Raw genomic sequence first — 14,256 nt, 5'->3', positions numbered from 1 at the left:
TTTTTGCAGGGAAGTGTGCTCTTGTCTGAACACATCGCAATCTATTTTTCCCTTGCCTGTTCTGCAGGGTGGGCCCTCTGTGCACTCATTTCTCCTCTGTGACAGCTTCTGTAGGTTTTTGGAACAGTTCCTGTAACTCAGGAGCAGCTGTAAGCCTGCAGTGACCCCATGAGCAGCCCTCCCGGCTGATGGCCCGGGTGCCGCGAACATCCCTCCTACGAGCTTTGCCCATTCACTCCAGCATCTCTCCTCCATCCCACAGGAGACGTGAGCTCCGCTCCCCGCATCTCTCTGCCGGTTCAGACGGGCTCCTGGAGCCCCCTCGTGGCTCTCTCTGCTGGCGGGGTCCCACCAAAAGCATCCTTGGGGGCACACATCCCCCTGCTGCTGGGGGTCTCTCTGCAGCCCCAGTGCTATGGAGGCAGTGAGACCCCTCCCCTGGGGCACCTCTGGGGCAGGCAATGCAAGGTGGTGACAATGGGGACCCACAGGCGTCCTGCAGAACCATCTTCCTGCTTCGTGAGGCAGGTCTTTGGGATCTTTGCTGTCCCTTGTCCTTATGTTCTGCTCCATGCTATGCTGCGACAGTCCCAGGTGGAGGTGCCCCCAGCCCAGAACTGAAGGGGAGGGGAGGAAGGATGTGTGGACATCGAAAAAAATGTGTCAACGGGGAAAAAGAGACAGCGAGGTGGGTACTGGAGGAGGATGCACGGGGATGGGGAAAGGAGCGGGGAACACGCAGGGAAGGGGCGAGGGGAGGCAGCTCGCCGTGTGTCCCCGCAGCCCGCGTGCCGCTAGGTGGCACATGGACCGCTGCTGGGGACAGCGCTGCGCGACACCGAAGTCATGGAGGGCCCTTGGGGACGGGTGAGCTGCTGCCCTCCTGCTGCCACGTCCTGCAGGAGGGTCTTGCCACGGCCCCTTGCTGGTTGCTGCATCCATGCAGCGTCTGTAGAGGGGACCGAAAATATCTTCTGTGCTATCAGCACAACCCAGTGGCTGCTTGCTATAAATCAGTTCTTTGCTTGGCTGCGAGTGAACAGCAGATCCATAATACTGTGGATGGAAATATTGAACTTCCTTCCCTTTTCCTCAGCAGTTCTTTCAGCTCCCAGAGCTGTGCCTGTGCCGCTGCTTAACCTGACTCTGATGGGTACTTCTGTTCTTTGCTTTTTGCTGGAAGAGGAGCCCCTAAATGCTTTGGAGCCTGTGAGGTTTGAGGTGCTGGAGTGTGACAGGTAATGAGCTTGGCTGTGCCTGTACCACTGCTGTAGGACAGGCATGAGAACTGAGCATCCTTAGCACACCTTTGAGAGAAAAAGCCAGTGAGACTTTTCTTTTTCTGGAGAGAAAAGAAAGCTGGGGCAGGCTTGAAGCCTACACTCCTTCCTCACAGCCTGATGCTCTCAGCCTTTCTCAGTCCTCAGTTGCTTGTGTCAAGAATGTTTGCTATCCCCAAGTGCCCAGGTCCAGCACCCTTTCCTTGTCCAAGCTCATCCAAGAGCTGCAATCCTAAGGATCACTGAACCCTACCCTATGACAATCCATCAGGAACTCCAGCCCTACAGGAGCCCTTTGAGCATCCACCATGCCCACCCCTCTCCATGTACACTGGTGTCCCTTTAAACATTGGTGGCATGCCATTGTAATGCTCTCAGACCAGCCCAAATTGTCCAGATTTCCCCCTGACCAAGTGGCTGTGAAATTGCAGCGGGGGCAGAGCCTGGCGTGACTGAAGTGATTACACAGGTGGCAAGGGTTGATAGCAAACCTGCGGCAGTGGAGGGGACTGCATGCTGTGCCGTGCTCCTGAGCACAGATAATGTGAGCCAGCTGAGCTCAATCAACAGTTTGTTTGCAGGACTTTGCTTTCCAAGGGAAAAATAGAGAGAGAGAGAAAAAAAAGTGATGCAGAAAAACTCAAAGCATTATTTCTCTCTTTTGTTTTGTTTTGTTCTGTTCTGTTTTGTTTCCAAAAGCTTGGCTTGCCTGAAGCTGGTTGATGTCAAACCACGGTATGAGTCATTGCTAAGGATGGTTCTGACAGCACCAACCGCTGCCCACCTACCCAGCACACACAGCTTTTGGAGCTGCAGGCCCTGTTCTGGGCACATAACTCTGCCTTAAAAGCAGCCTCTATCTCCCATCAGTCTTCTGCTACTGGAGAAGATGGATGTCTGATTTCTAATGGAGCCAGCAGACCCTTCCAAGGGGAAGTTCATAGAATCATTCAGGTTGGAAAAGACCTCTAAGACCATCAAACCCAACCAATAAGCTATTACCACCATGCCCACTAACCCATGTTTCTCCATGCTTCTTTTCATGCATTTATCCCATGCACCAAGAAAGGACTAGAAAATGCCATGCTGGTCACAAGTATGTGAAAATCTTATTTAATCCAAGACATGGGGAGTCTGAAAGAAGGTGTCTGAGAGAAAGGTGTCTGGGGCTGGTGGCCCCAAATTGTTTGGCCAAGGAGGGCGAGTTGATTGCCTGCATTGCCACAGAGCAGCCCGGTGTACTCAATTCTTCATAAGGGCTGCATGGGCCTGGAGATGGAGCGTTATCAACAAACACCAGCTCTGTTCTCATTAACAACCTGTTAAAAAAGCTGCCAGTCACTGGAGGTGTGCAGAGAGTCTGTGTGTGGCAGGCAGTGCGCAGCGTGTGCTGTGGGCTGGAGGGGAGCGCAGCTGATGGATCACATAGCTGGAGACAGGATTTTAACAACCCGCCTGCATTTATGAGACCCAGTCATGGGCCATTCGTTATCTTCAGAGTCTATTGTGGTTTGTGCTTTTATGCACAGCCGTGTATACAGTGCCATTCAAGTCACGTTTCAGCTTTCTCTCATGTCCCAACCAGACCCTCCAGGACTCAGGCTCAGCTGAGTGTAAGCCACGCTTTTGGGAATGAGATGACAGTCAATTGTGAGGGCAGCAGTGGGCAGAAAGAAAAAGTGCCCTGAGGTATATTTGTGGAGAGCAGCATCATCTGCATTATCCTTTCCAGAGGCATTTCTTGGAGGGGTATTTGAACACAGAAGTTGATAGTGAACCTTTCTTTGTTCCTCGTCTGTCTGCTCTCTTTTTCCCTCCTCCACAGTTTCTGTCACGGCAGCTGCTTGGAAAGCCAGGGGATACAAGCTGGGTGAAGTGTGGTCCTTAGCAAAGCCCACAGCTGTGACGTGGGTGGGGACAGCTGGTTCCTCCAGCAGGAGGATGGAGGTTGGTCTGGGAAAATGGGGTTCTCATGCAAGGCAATGATGTCCATTATATCTTTAATGGTATCTGCATAACGTTTGTGGGGGCTGAGCCTTTGCTCAGCTCCCAGCCTGGGCTCCCTGGGGCAAGGCTGGTTGGTGATGTGTGGTGGGGGTGAGCTGTTATCTATAGACAGTGTAGGTGGGTGAAGATGCCATGTGCTTCCCTGCTATAAACAGCGATAAAGATGCCAAACCTACACAAACAGGGCTCTGGTGAGACTCCAGCAGCTTTAACCAGAGACTGGAGGACCATGCAGCTTCACTGTTTGCACCAGCTGCTCTTGTTGGTCCTGCTCCATGTTTTAACACTACAGAGAAAAGAAGGCAAAGATGAAACCAGAGATGGAGTTGGAGAAGAACAGAAAATGTGAGTTGTATTCATTTCCAAGGGAGCCAATCCCAATATGCAACAGGGTGAGGGTGTGGGCTTGGCCCACTCAGTAGTGTTGGGTCACCCCACAGCAGCACTGGAACGCTGCTGTAGTTAGCATTTGGTTAGATCTGGATGTCCATGGAGTGGCTATTCCAACATCTGTGCATTAATGTGATAGACAAAGGTGGGCTGTAGGCAGGTGGGAGGTGAATCCCAGATCTTGGGCACTGTCAGCCCTAGAGTGTCCTTCCTCTCCCTGAAGCACGGATTCTGGGGACAAGATACTGTGGAAAGGCGCCAAGGGGTGGCTGTTGATGGTGGTTGTTGATTCCAGCCTGTCCCAGCTGCTTTGTTCCAAGGTCATTATAATAATAATTACTATTTTTCCTCGCTGTAAAATTTCATTTCTGAGATTTGGAAGTGACAGCCAGGATTGAGTCCTGCCTTTCGTTTTCTGTTTCTGTTTAAATGAATATTGATGTAGTGTTTACCTTTCTTTAATATTCATGATGATAAAGGACCTGGAGCCATTCACTTCTAATTACACCCTTCTCAGGCAAACAGTCTGGCGCAATTAGAGAGCTTCCCACGTGCAGAAGAAAACAGGTGAGTGTCCCAGGGGCATCTCCTTTCCCAGTGCTGTGGTGTCCTAAGAGTGGGGATTTCCATGCCACCTCTCTGCTGTGCTGCTGGGGAACTGTTGTCCATAGAGCTCAGTGACTCTCTGCAGGCTCCAGTGCAGCCATTGACTTGGAGGGGTGGGAAGATGACATTCAACCAGTGGATGGAGGTGGGTGGCCAGAAAATGAAGGAAAACCGGTGGGGTTTCCCAGGTGGGGGCTGTGAAATAAGAGCAGCATCGTCCCTGGGTGACCATAAACAATGCACTGTCTCTCCATGACTTGGTTCCCCAGCAATGGGGAGGGATGGGAGTACATGCATTGCTCACTGTCCCTTTTGGTTGGACATGATCTTCCTCCCTGTACTGTCCAGCTCAGTGAGTTTTCCCCTTCTCCTGCAACAGCAATAAGCCATTCAAATCAAACCCAGCAAAATGGTACTGGATCGTTGTTTGGCAAGGCAATGACCAGCTCTTCTGCACTGAGACAGCACTGCCTCTCCCTCCTCCCAAATCATCTCTTCCCACGGATGCCAATGACTCTCTCGATGTCTCAGAGCTCAGTTCTGAAGTTATTTGAAAGTCAGAGCTCTTAGAAGCTGGCCACCGTGGTCCTACACAGGAGCAATCCATGTCATCACAGCTCTGTCTGGAAACTTCTGTGCCAGCAATTTTCAGCTCTTGAGCGCACTTGTGATGAGCAATCAGTCATTATTGGGCACATGGTGCTCCAAAGCAGCTGAGTGCTACACGGGGCTTCCTGGCATTCAGTGGCTGTTTCCAGCAGCACAGCGCCTTGGCTGAGACAACACCTTAATGAAAAGCTCTTTTAATGTTTCTGTTCTTTGTGCGGGTAGGGCTGAGTGGCGCAACAGGCGGATAATTCTCGTCTTGTAAAATATACATCATTCTATTTTATATAGGGAATAATCATCGCAGAACTGATTTTCTTTCTCCTTTTCATCCTTTTCTGCTATAATTACCATCCTCCTCCTGCTGCCTGTGCCGATGTCTGTGCGTGATGAAATGAGTGAATATTTAAACTGCCCTGGGTGATGGGACATGGACCTTGCTGAAAAATTTAAATGTCTTCTATGTAGAGGAGGCCATCCCATAAATAAAGGATGAAGTCCCCACTGCAGGAGGGGGAGAACTGGTGCAGCACAGGAGATTTAACACCTTCCTGCCTGCCATCAGCCTTCTGGTTCACCTTGCTGAGAGATGGGAGCCTTCAGGAGCCCCAGATGAGGAGGGAACCCCAAGGCTTCAGGGTGGAGCCGCTGTCAATTGAAGAAGAAAACCTTGAAGTTAGGTTTATCTTGCAAAAAAACACCTTGAGTTTGAATGGCCACATCAATCCATTTAGCCCAAGAAATAAAACCATTGGAGAGGTTTAGATGGAGCTGTAGTGTAAGGCTGGTTTTCTCCTTCGGAAAACGGGTGATACCATCCATTTATCTCCTTGCAACACAGAAGGGTTGCTGCAGGGAAGGATATTATCACACACTATTACATCTAACACGAACAAACTGCTATCTCTGAAGGATCAATGATTTTTAGCTTTCCAGTGGAGGATTGTGCTTTTATATCCCACATCTCCTTGGAGGTGTTTTATAGCCTGCTGTTGCAGATCAGCCCAGACAGTCACGGATGGTATGACAGTTTGGTGAAAAATCTCTCCCAGTTGTAAGCTGCTATTTCTGTCATTACTGACTGTGCGCCGAGTCCTCTGGGTGACAGACCTACGGCATCATCAGCTCTGCTCCCTTCTACCACAGACAGAGCGAGAGCTCATCGAGCACATAAACAGGAGGCTCATCCACCCCCGGGCCCTCTCCCCAAGTCTATGCTACATTAAGCAGTGCATAGAGGAGGAAGTCATGTAAGTTAGACCAGTATTTAGGGAAGTGATAATGGAGCTTTCTGTTTCCCAGGTGGGATCCCTTGTTTCTCACCCTAACTCCTGTAAGCTGACTGATTTATTTCAGCCAAGGCTACCCTGCAGCAGCCCCAAAGTTCCATGAAAGTGGGAGGAGAAAGACTCAAAGGCTCAGGAAAACCCACTAGCATTAAGCATGCAAGAATCCACTTGGGGCAGCACCTGTCAAACCATGGGCTCTGCTGTTCATGGTCGGAGGGTGAACAAGTGGGATGTCAGCACAGAGCTGTGCTTTGGTGGCACCATGGCACCTTCCCACTGCCAGAACCGGGGGTAGGGAGACAGTGACAGGGCTGGCGGTTGGACTAGATGCTCTCAGAGGTCTTTTCCAACTTTAATGATTCTATGACTATGTGGGGTTGTAATAGAAGTGAGCAGAGCTGTTGGGCATTACGGCTGGGGTGCAGGGAGGTGAGTGACCTGCTCTATTGTGCCTTGGGGTGCAACGGGGCAGTGAGGATAGGGAGTGCATTCCTGGGGTTTGCTCATGAGGGATGTCTGTACTGTTCCAATTAACCCACCATGCTTAATTAGCAGAATCTCCCAGTGGAGGAAGATAACTAGGTAAGGACCTCGAGGGTTGGCGCTCATTAACTCTGAGTTGGGATATTGGCTGGGGAGGCACAGGATGCTCTGGGATCTGCTGGCTGAGCCTTGGAGAAGCTCAGCTCCTATCTATCCCCCAGGAATCCCTGCTGGTAGTATGACCCTGCCCCACTCTATCTTCCCCCATTCCTGTCCTGGAAGCTTTGGAGGGAGGCTTGCATAAGGCAAGAGTGTCATCTAGCTCTGCCCAACTGCCCTCCAACTGCATCCACCTCAGTGCTGGTTCCAGCCTCAAGGTGCCCATCTTCTCCTGTGCAGACCTTTCAGTTTGCAGCTGCACAGCAGAGAAGCAAGGAGTTCTGCTTTTTTTTTTTTCCCTTATTATTAATTTTGAAGAAACAGATTTTTTGATCGTCAAGTCAATCTTGGATTATTTTGGGCGAATGCATTTTGACAGACCATTATTTTGAAGGGACATGGATCATTTAACCAAGCCTAATTGCCTCTGTGTCACAATTAGTCACTCGAGCTGAGGAGGAATTGGTGCCACCATCATTTTGTATTGGGAGCCAGTGACTAAATCTAATGAAAGTGTTTGAATCAGAACTTTTATGTACATACATTCATTATGCTGTTAAATTGGCCGTACCGCCTCGTGAGGATGGAGAGCAGCACTGCACAGGGAGACAAAGTGCTAAAACCAAGGGAAGGGTGTGGGAGGGCGGCTGAGATGCTCAGAGGTAATGCGATGCAGTTTTGGGGATGCTCACCAAGGCCTGGTTAACCCCTGGCAAGGCTGATGCAGTGTAGAGCTTGGGGGATCATAGAATCACTCATGTTGGAAAAGGCCTCTAAGATCACCTAGTCCAATTGTCCACCTACCACCAATATTGCCACAACCACAATACCACAACCCTCAGTACCACAATCACCCAAAGGTCTGGGGAAGGGAAAGGCTCAGCCACTTGAGACCATCCTGGAAAGCAAGGTGATGGAGATGGGAAGGTTATGGTACAGGAAGGTGGGAGGCTGCAGGAAGGCACATGGCCCAAATACTACAAGCACTGCGATGCTGAAGGGTGGCAGGGGTGTGTGGGAACTCATCAGCTCTCACAGCCCACGCGTCCAAAGTTTTTCTCTTTGTCAGAAAACATTCAGTCCGACAGCTGAATGAGCCAAGGAGCCAGGAAACAAACGTCTCCATGAAGCAAAAATCAACTGACTCATTTGTTTTCAAGGTTTCCTACCCCAGAGAAATGAAAGCCATAATCATACAGGGAAATAGGAAGATAAATTGGGTGTTATTTCAAGTATCGCTGGCTTGCATAATTTTATTGTGATGTTTGCAAGAATGGGCATTTGTTCTAAAGCTCCACTTTTCTGGATTCAGATGAATTCTTGCAACTCTAAGCTTTCAGCAAAGAAAAGGATGTTTTATGCTTCATAATCACAGCAAACAGCTTTTCAGCATGGCCTGAGGCTGCCTGCAGAAGTTCCAAAACCAAGAAGCAAGTGAGGAGAACCAGCACAGCACAGACTGCTCCAGGCCTGGGGTCTGCTTCAGTGACAAACATCACCAGGAGGGCAGAGGACATCGGGCTGCAGCTTGCCCCTCTCCTTCTCTTATCTCCTTCCCTACAGCCCTGCTTGTTCCTGGCTGTTGTCCTGCCTTATCTTGCCTGTGATGTATTTTCTGAGGAGGGCAGCTGCACTCTGTTATTATGATCATACCTTTGAAATTTCTGAAAAGAATAATAGGAAAAAAAATAAAAAAGAAGGAAGTTGGGCTTTAAGAATTAATCCCACAGGGCCTGGGGGGACACTCTCATCTCAGCTTGTATTTTGCCTGGACAAAAGTTGGAAACAGTCAAAAGCAAAACGGTGCCATTCAACAGAGAGAAGCAGAGCTTTCCCTATGAGACATCCATGTTCTGGTTGGTTTTGGACAGCAGCTTACGTTCCAGAGCTCTGACTGCTCAGCTGGACATCCACACTGGGCCAAGGGGATCCCATACATCTGCCTGACTCGGCACTCTTCTCCTGCCAAGAAGTGCACGAGCTGCTGGCACTCCAGTCCCTGCTGGGTGCTGTAGGGGAGGGTAGCAGCCACCCCTGGCTTTTGCCCAGGGTGAATCACCACGTTGGCAGGGAGCAGGCCAGCCCCACATCTGGCTTCTTCTTTTCTCTATGCATTTCTGGGGCCGGCGTTTCCTGGCTTGCAGCCACTAGAGGATGCCCTGCTCCAGCTCCTGAGCCTCACTCTGCTCTCTAGTGCTCTGCTGCCTGCGGTTTAGGCTCTGAGAGGAGCCAGGAGGAAGAGCCTTTCTTCTGCAAGTGGATGGGGTAGGTATCCCCCAGCTCAGGTGCTCAGGAAGGGAGCATGTGTCCCTGCTGCACGGCAGGGAAACTGAGGCATGAAGGGACACCTGATGGCAATGCAGCCCTGCAGCAAGCATGGTGGGGCACAGGCAGAGTCCCCAGGATTCAACACATAGGGAGAGGCATCCTCCCAGGCCTTTCACGGTGGGCAATGGCTGCAAAACCCACACAGGAGCTCAGACCTGGGGCTGGGTCAGCACCAAACCTTCCTTCCAGCTCCCTGCTGTTTTGTTTGCACCTGCAGATGGCCGTGAATTCAGCTCTTGGGGCAAATGCAGCCGCAGTAAATCTGTGCTCATCCTTGATGGACCATGTGCCCCCACTCCTCAGGCAGAAGCAGCACCAGTGTGGGTGATAACAAGGGTTGTGTTCCATCGAGCTCATGGGTCACAGAGCCATTTCTCCTTTGATCCCTCTCATTGTTGCTTCCTCCAGGGTGATTTGCTGTTCATTTTTCTTCCTGCCCTACAGAAGCTGCCATAAACCTCAGCTTCTCCCTGCATTGTGCAGAGTGAGCAGCATACTCAGTGCAACTACCTGAAAAATCACAGCCCTGGCACTGACAGCCCAGGTGAGGATCTGCTCCGGAATCCTTCTTTCACTGTTATCAAAGCCCAAGCATTGCTTCGAGTGCATGGAAATCACTGTTTCTATCACATTTGCTCTTTGGCAGACTGATTTGTTGACAAAGACATCTCTCTATCTCCACAGTGCATCCGTTGCAGGCAGATGATTCTTTGACCCTCACATTTTCAATAATCTTCTCCCTTCTTCCATCCAGCATCAGAAAGCCTCTTGCTCATTGGAGAGAAAAATATTTATGTACACATCAGTGAGAAAAACTTAATCAATAGCGCCCACAAATAACACTTCTCCGTGTTTTAGATCCATCACCATTTGTTGTTTTGCTTTTTCTTCCTCCCCTCAAACACACACTTTGAGTTTGTTTGATAAACATTTGCTTTTCTCTCTCTCTGACAATTGAAAACTCTGAGCACAAGCTGTCATATTGGAGGGACATCCATCAACCCCAGCACCACTCCATGCCCATCCAGAGAGCTGCAATGCACAGGTGCAAGGATGGGTGTCCTGAGCAAGCGTGACTGGGACTCTCAGCTACAGGAAACAACTGGGCCACAACATCATCCAAGAAAGGGAAAAAAATTAAAAGAATGAAGGCACTAGAGCAAACCACACTGCACCCACAACTCTGTGGTGGCTTCAGCCCACTTAATACAGCAGTAAATAGGATGCAGTGCTTCAGGAAAAGGGGGAAAAGGCTCTTCCCAGGTTATCAGTCACCTGTTTCAGAAAGGTTTTTTCTTTTCCCCCAGCAGTAAAAAAAAAGTCCGATGAGAACATACATTTGGTTCTGCAACAAGGGAAAACCCCTCTGATTTTCATCTACTTTTGTCTATTCAAAGTCCAAAACTCAGGGTTTCAGCTTTGTGGAGCAGTGTGATGCTACCCCATTACAACTCCAACCTTCCTGTCCCCATCCCCACATCTCATTCCTTCAGGACACATCCTTGCAGGGCATCTCTATTCTCTGTCCCCCTAAAAAAAAATACCAGAGAGGGGATTTCAAGCAATGGAGGAGATTGGAGAGAAGAAAATGGACCTCCAGAGCTGCTGCGTGCTGCTTTAATCTGTGCAGTAATTCAATTTCTCCACTGCGATGGTGGTTCTCCATCAGCTGAGGATCAGAAATGTGTTTGCTGAGTTAATTCTCTTGCAAACATGAGATAATTGAAGCCATAGCTGCAGATTAAAAGCTACCTGGAAGAGCTAAAGCACACATGAATGGGCGAGCCCTATGAAGTAAAGATTGTGGTTGAATCCCTGGGTGCAGCTTAGCTCTCCTCTCCTTTTGGGTCTCTCATTTGCTTGGATTTGGATAAGAACAGGATCCAGGCACCGTACTGGCCACAGGCTGAAGCCACCCACTCAGTCCTGCTCATGAAAAGAAAGTTACACTAAAAAGGCCTTTTACCCGGATACTTAATTAAAATAATATTGAAACAAGCAAAACACACTGTGTGCTAAGTGCGCGGTCACAGCTTCCCACAGCTCATTTGCAAGAGTGCTCAATAATGGCTGTGGGTAATTATTTTTTAATCAGCCGGTGTAAAGCACGATTGGCATGTTAACAAATGGGGCTTATTTCCTCCTGTTCCAACGGGACAGACTTCAGGCAACGCAATGCAGGGCAGCATTGCACAGCCAAGTTCTTCAACTATATGGAGCTGCACCTGGATTGATAGCTGTGCTGGGGTGAGGATCAGGTTGGATATTAGGAAAAATTTCTTCTCAGAGGGTGGTGGTGCACTGGCACAGGCTGCCCAGGGAAGTGGGAGAGTCACCAACCCTGGAGGTGCTCAAGGAAAGGGTATCTGGAACACTGAGATACATAGTGGGCATGGTGGGGATGGGTTGATGGTTGGACTGAATGATCTCAGTCTAAAGAATGGATCCATATATTGTCTTCCCCTTCCCCCTTTTGCCAGCCCCTCTTTGGGGGCTTTGTGTTCCCAACAGTGCTCAAGTAACTTTGAACATTAATAATTCTGCTTGTTCTAAAAACACACTGTGGGTGCCATGAAAATTAATGAGGGAGACTATGGAAATCAATTTCTTGCTGCAAAGCTCTAGAGAACCTTGTACTGTGGGCTGTCGGTGGTTATTTTGGGCAAGCAGTGATACATATCCACAGCCAAAGAACGAGCTTTGCAGGCTCCTGCCATGACAAGATGCTCCTGGTTTACTCACTGCTCATTTCTCACCTGACTTCTAAGGAGCAACGTGGGGTTTGTCAAGCATTGCTCCACTGAATTGGACTCACTGATCCTTATGGGTCCCTTCCAACTCAGTGTATTCTACAATTCAATCCTTGCTGCTCTGCCTGTTTGGGCTCATGGGAGTGCCAGCAGCATCCCCTAGTCTTGGCCGGGTGAAGACATCTGCTGTCAGCCCTTTGTGATGTCTCTAGACAGACCCCCTTCAGGCTGGGAGAAGCAGGATCCCCACCAGGACTGCTGCTGAGCTGAGTGAGAAGGGGGTCTTTTTGGAACCCAGCAGCCATGTGTTCCTCAAATCTCATCCACAGAGGCTGGAGAAAGTTCAAAGCAGCTTCCTCACTTGGGGAATTTGTTGTTCATTGCCCTAATGGTGGCCCTGGAGTTTTCCAGATGAGCTCCCAGCTTGCCAGCAGCTGCCTTCATGTGGCCTTTGTGTTCCCACGAGGCTGTGTGGGCTCATCTTCATCTCTTCTTTGGATCTGGCTGATTTATTTCATTAAGTCACAAAATTGCAACTGACACATTCCTGCCACAATTGAGTTGTTTTTCAAGGTGCCAAAGAAAAGTTACTTGTCATACCACCCAAGTACCATAATGGTAGTTTTCCCATCTGTAGATATGCTTGTGCCTCTGGAATTACAACATTCATGTTGCCACAGATAACTTCCCATCAGCCTTCCTCGCCAGTGCCTTCATTGCATGTCATCCAAAGGAAAGAAGTAAAGAATGAGAACTGCTCATCCTTTTGGTGCATTACCATCCAATGTATTTTATTTCCCCTGATGTTATTGTTGTATATTGCATGGTTGCATGGGCACAATGGAGTCCTGTGCTCTTGCTTCCCTGTGGAGAATCCAGTATGCAGCGTGCTCACAGCAGGAGCTGGCCAGGGGATGTCCACGTCCAGCTGAAAGCTGCTCAGTGGGGTTGGGTCATGGGTTCCATTTGAAGCCAACAGGTTGGAACCCCCTCAGCCATTCATATGGGCAGGAACTCACATCCACCAGACAGCAGAAGACCTGTCCATCATCTTCCCTCCTTTACTTTCCATCCTCCAAATGAGACTCATGCCATTTCCATCCCCTTTTCTTTCCTCTGAGCCATACACGCAACCTGGACCTCATCTGAGTTATTCAAGATGAAGATTTCTCGGAGGGCTTCCTGCTTTTTAAGAGTGATTTTATTAAAAAGAGTCTCTAACCACATCCTGCAGGTCTTGGAGACCTGGCTCTCTTGCAGGAAACCTTTCTACAATGGAGCCTTTGTGTACCAGGCTTCACTTTATAAGTGTGCTAGTCCCTGAACTGGAAAAGTGGGATCTCTAAGTAGATTTTGCTCTTTCAACAAAGCCAGTGGTCCTGGCTGTGCACTTTCAGGCTTGTTTTTCTAAAGTGGAGATGGGACAGCTCTGCATGGGAACTGACCCATGGCAAAACACTAATGCTCAAAGGCCATTGTTTCTCCAGTTCCAGCACAGCCACCCCATCCATCCATACTGCAAGGATGAGGCCCCGAAAGGTGTCTAGGCTTTAAATCCCACTGACTGCATTAGGAAGTGGAATTGTTCTGCTTTCCCCCACTGCCCTCCTCTGTAAGGAGATGAGCCAGGGGAAACTGAATTCCTTATTTGAAGTGGGGGAAAATATATATATAAAAGAAAGGTAATATTGAAATAATCTCTGTCAGATGCATTTTCCAAACGTCCTTTCTGCTCAGCATGAGGTGGTGGCTGCCTGGGTTTTGGAGCATTATGGAACATTAGCCTCAGCACACAGCTCTAGTTGCTTTGTTTATTATTTTAATTTCCAAGCCTCTGGCAGGGGTGGATGGTGCTGAGGTGACGGCAGGGATGAAATCCTCTCCCTCACTGTGCCACGAGGATGGGGATGAACAGAGGCATCACACACCAGGCTGCTGCCCCAGCAGGGCTGCAGGAGTGGGCACTGATACCCCATGAAGGAATGTAGTAAGTCCTCCTCTCCCCCTCAAAAACCCATAGGCCAAAACCTCTGAATTCCAATTGTATGGACACCATGGGGCCTTAACTGCGATACTCTCTGAGAAAGAGAAAGAAATAAAGCATTCTCCAAGAGCCCTTCTTTTTTCTCATACCTGTCCCCCCCCCACTGCCTGGAGAACAAGATGAGAAACTCACAGATAGCTTTCTCCTCTAAGAAACTAGTTACAAACATTAACATAGAGCCTACTTATACACACCCAAGAACAAGAGCAATAAAGCTGAGTTCTTCTTACCTGGTACACCATTAAGAGGCTCTCCTGGTGGCTCAGGGGGACAACACACAGCAGCAGATGACAAGGAAACAGGCTCATCCATGC

General features: G+C 49.3%; 1 long non-coding RNA gene across 1 annotated transcript in view; it reads left to right on the top strand.

Moving 5' to 3' along the window:
• Window positions 1–3,162: 3,162 nt before the first annotated feature.
• Window positions 3,163–14,256, top strand: part of LOC140256092 (uncharacterized) — a 43,173-nt gene continuing 32,079 nt past the window's right edge. The window contains exons 1-3 of the long non-coding RNA XR_011904638.1: window positions 3,163–3,227; window positions 3,472–3,632; window positions 4,195–4,244. This is a non-coding gene — a long non-coding RNA (uncharacterized lncRNA). The remainder of the gene's footprint in view (window positions 3,228–3,471; window positions 3,633–4,194; window positions 4,245–14,256) is intronic.

This window comes from Excalfactoria chinensis, chromosome 9 (assembly GCF_039878825.1).
Source record: "Excalfactoria chinensis isolate bCotChi1 chromosome 9, bCotChi1.hap2, whole genome shotgun sequence".
NCBI classification, from domain to species: domain Eukaryota; kingdom Metazoa; phylum Chordata; class Aves; order Galliformes; family Phasianidae; genus Excalfactoria; species Excalfactoria chinensis.
This window is presented reverse-complemented; position numbering and strand designations above follow the sequence as displayed.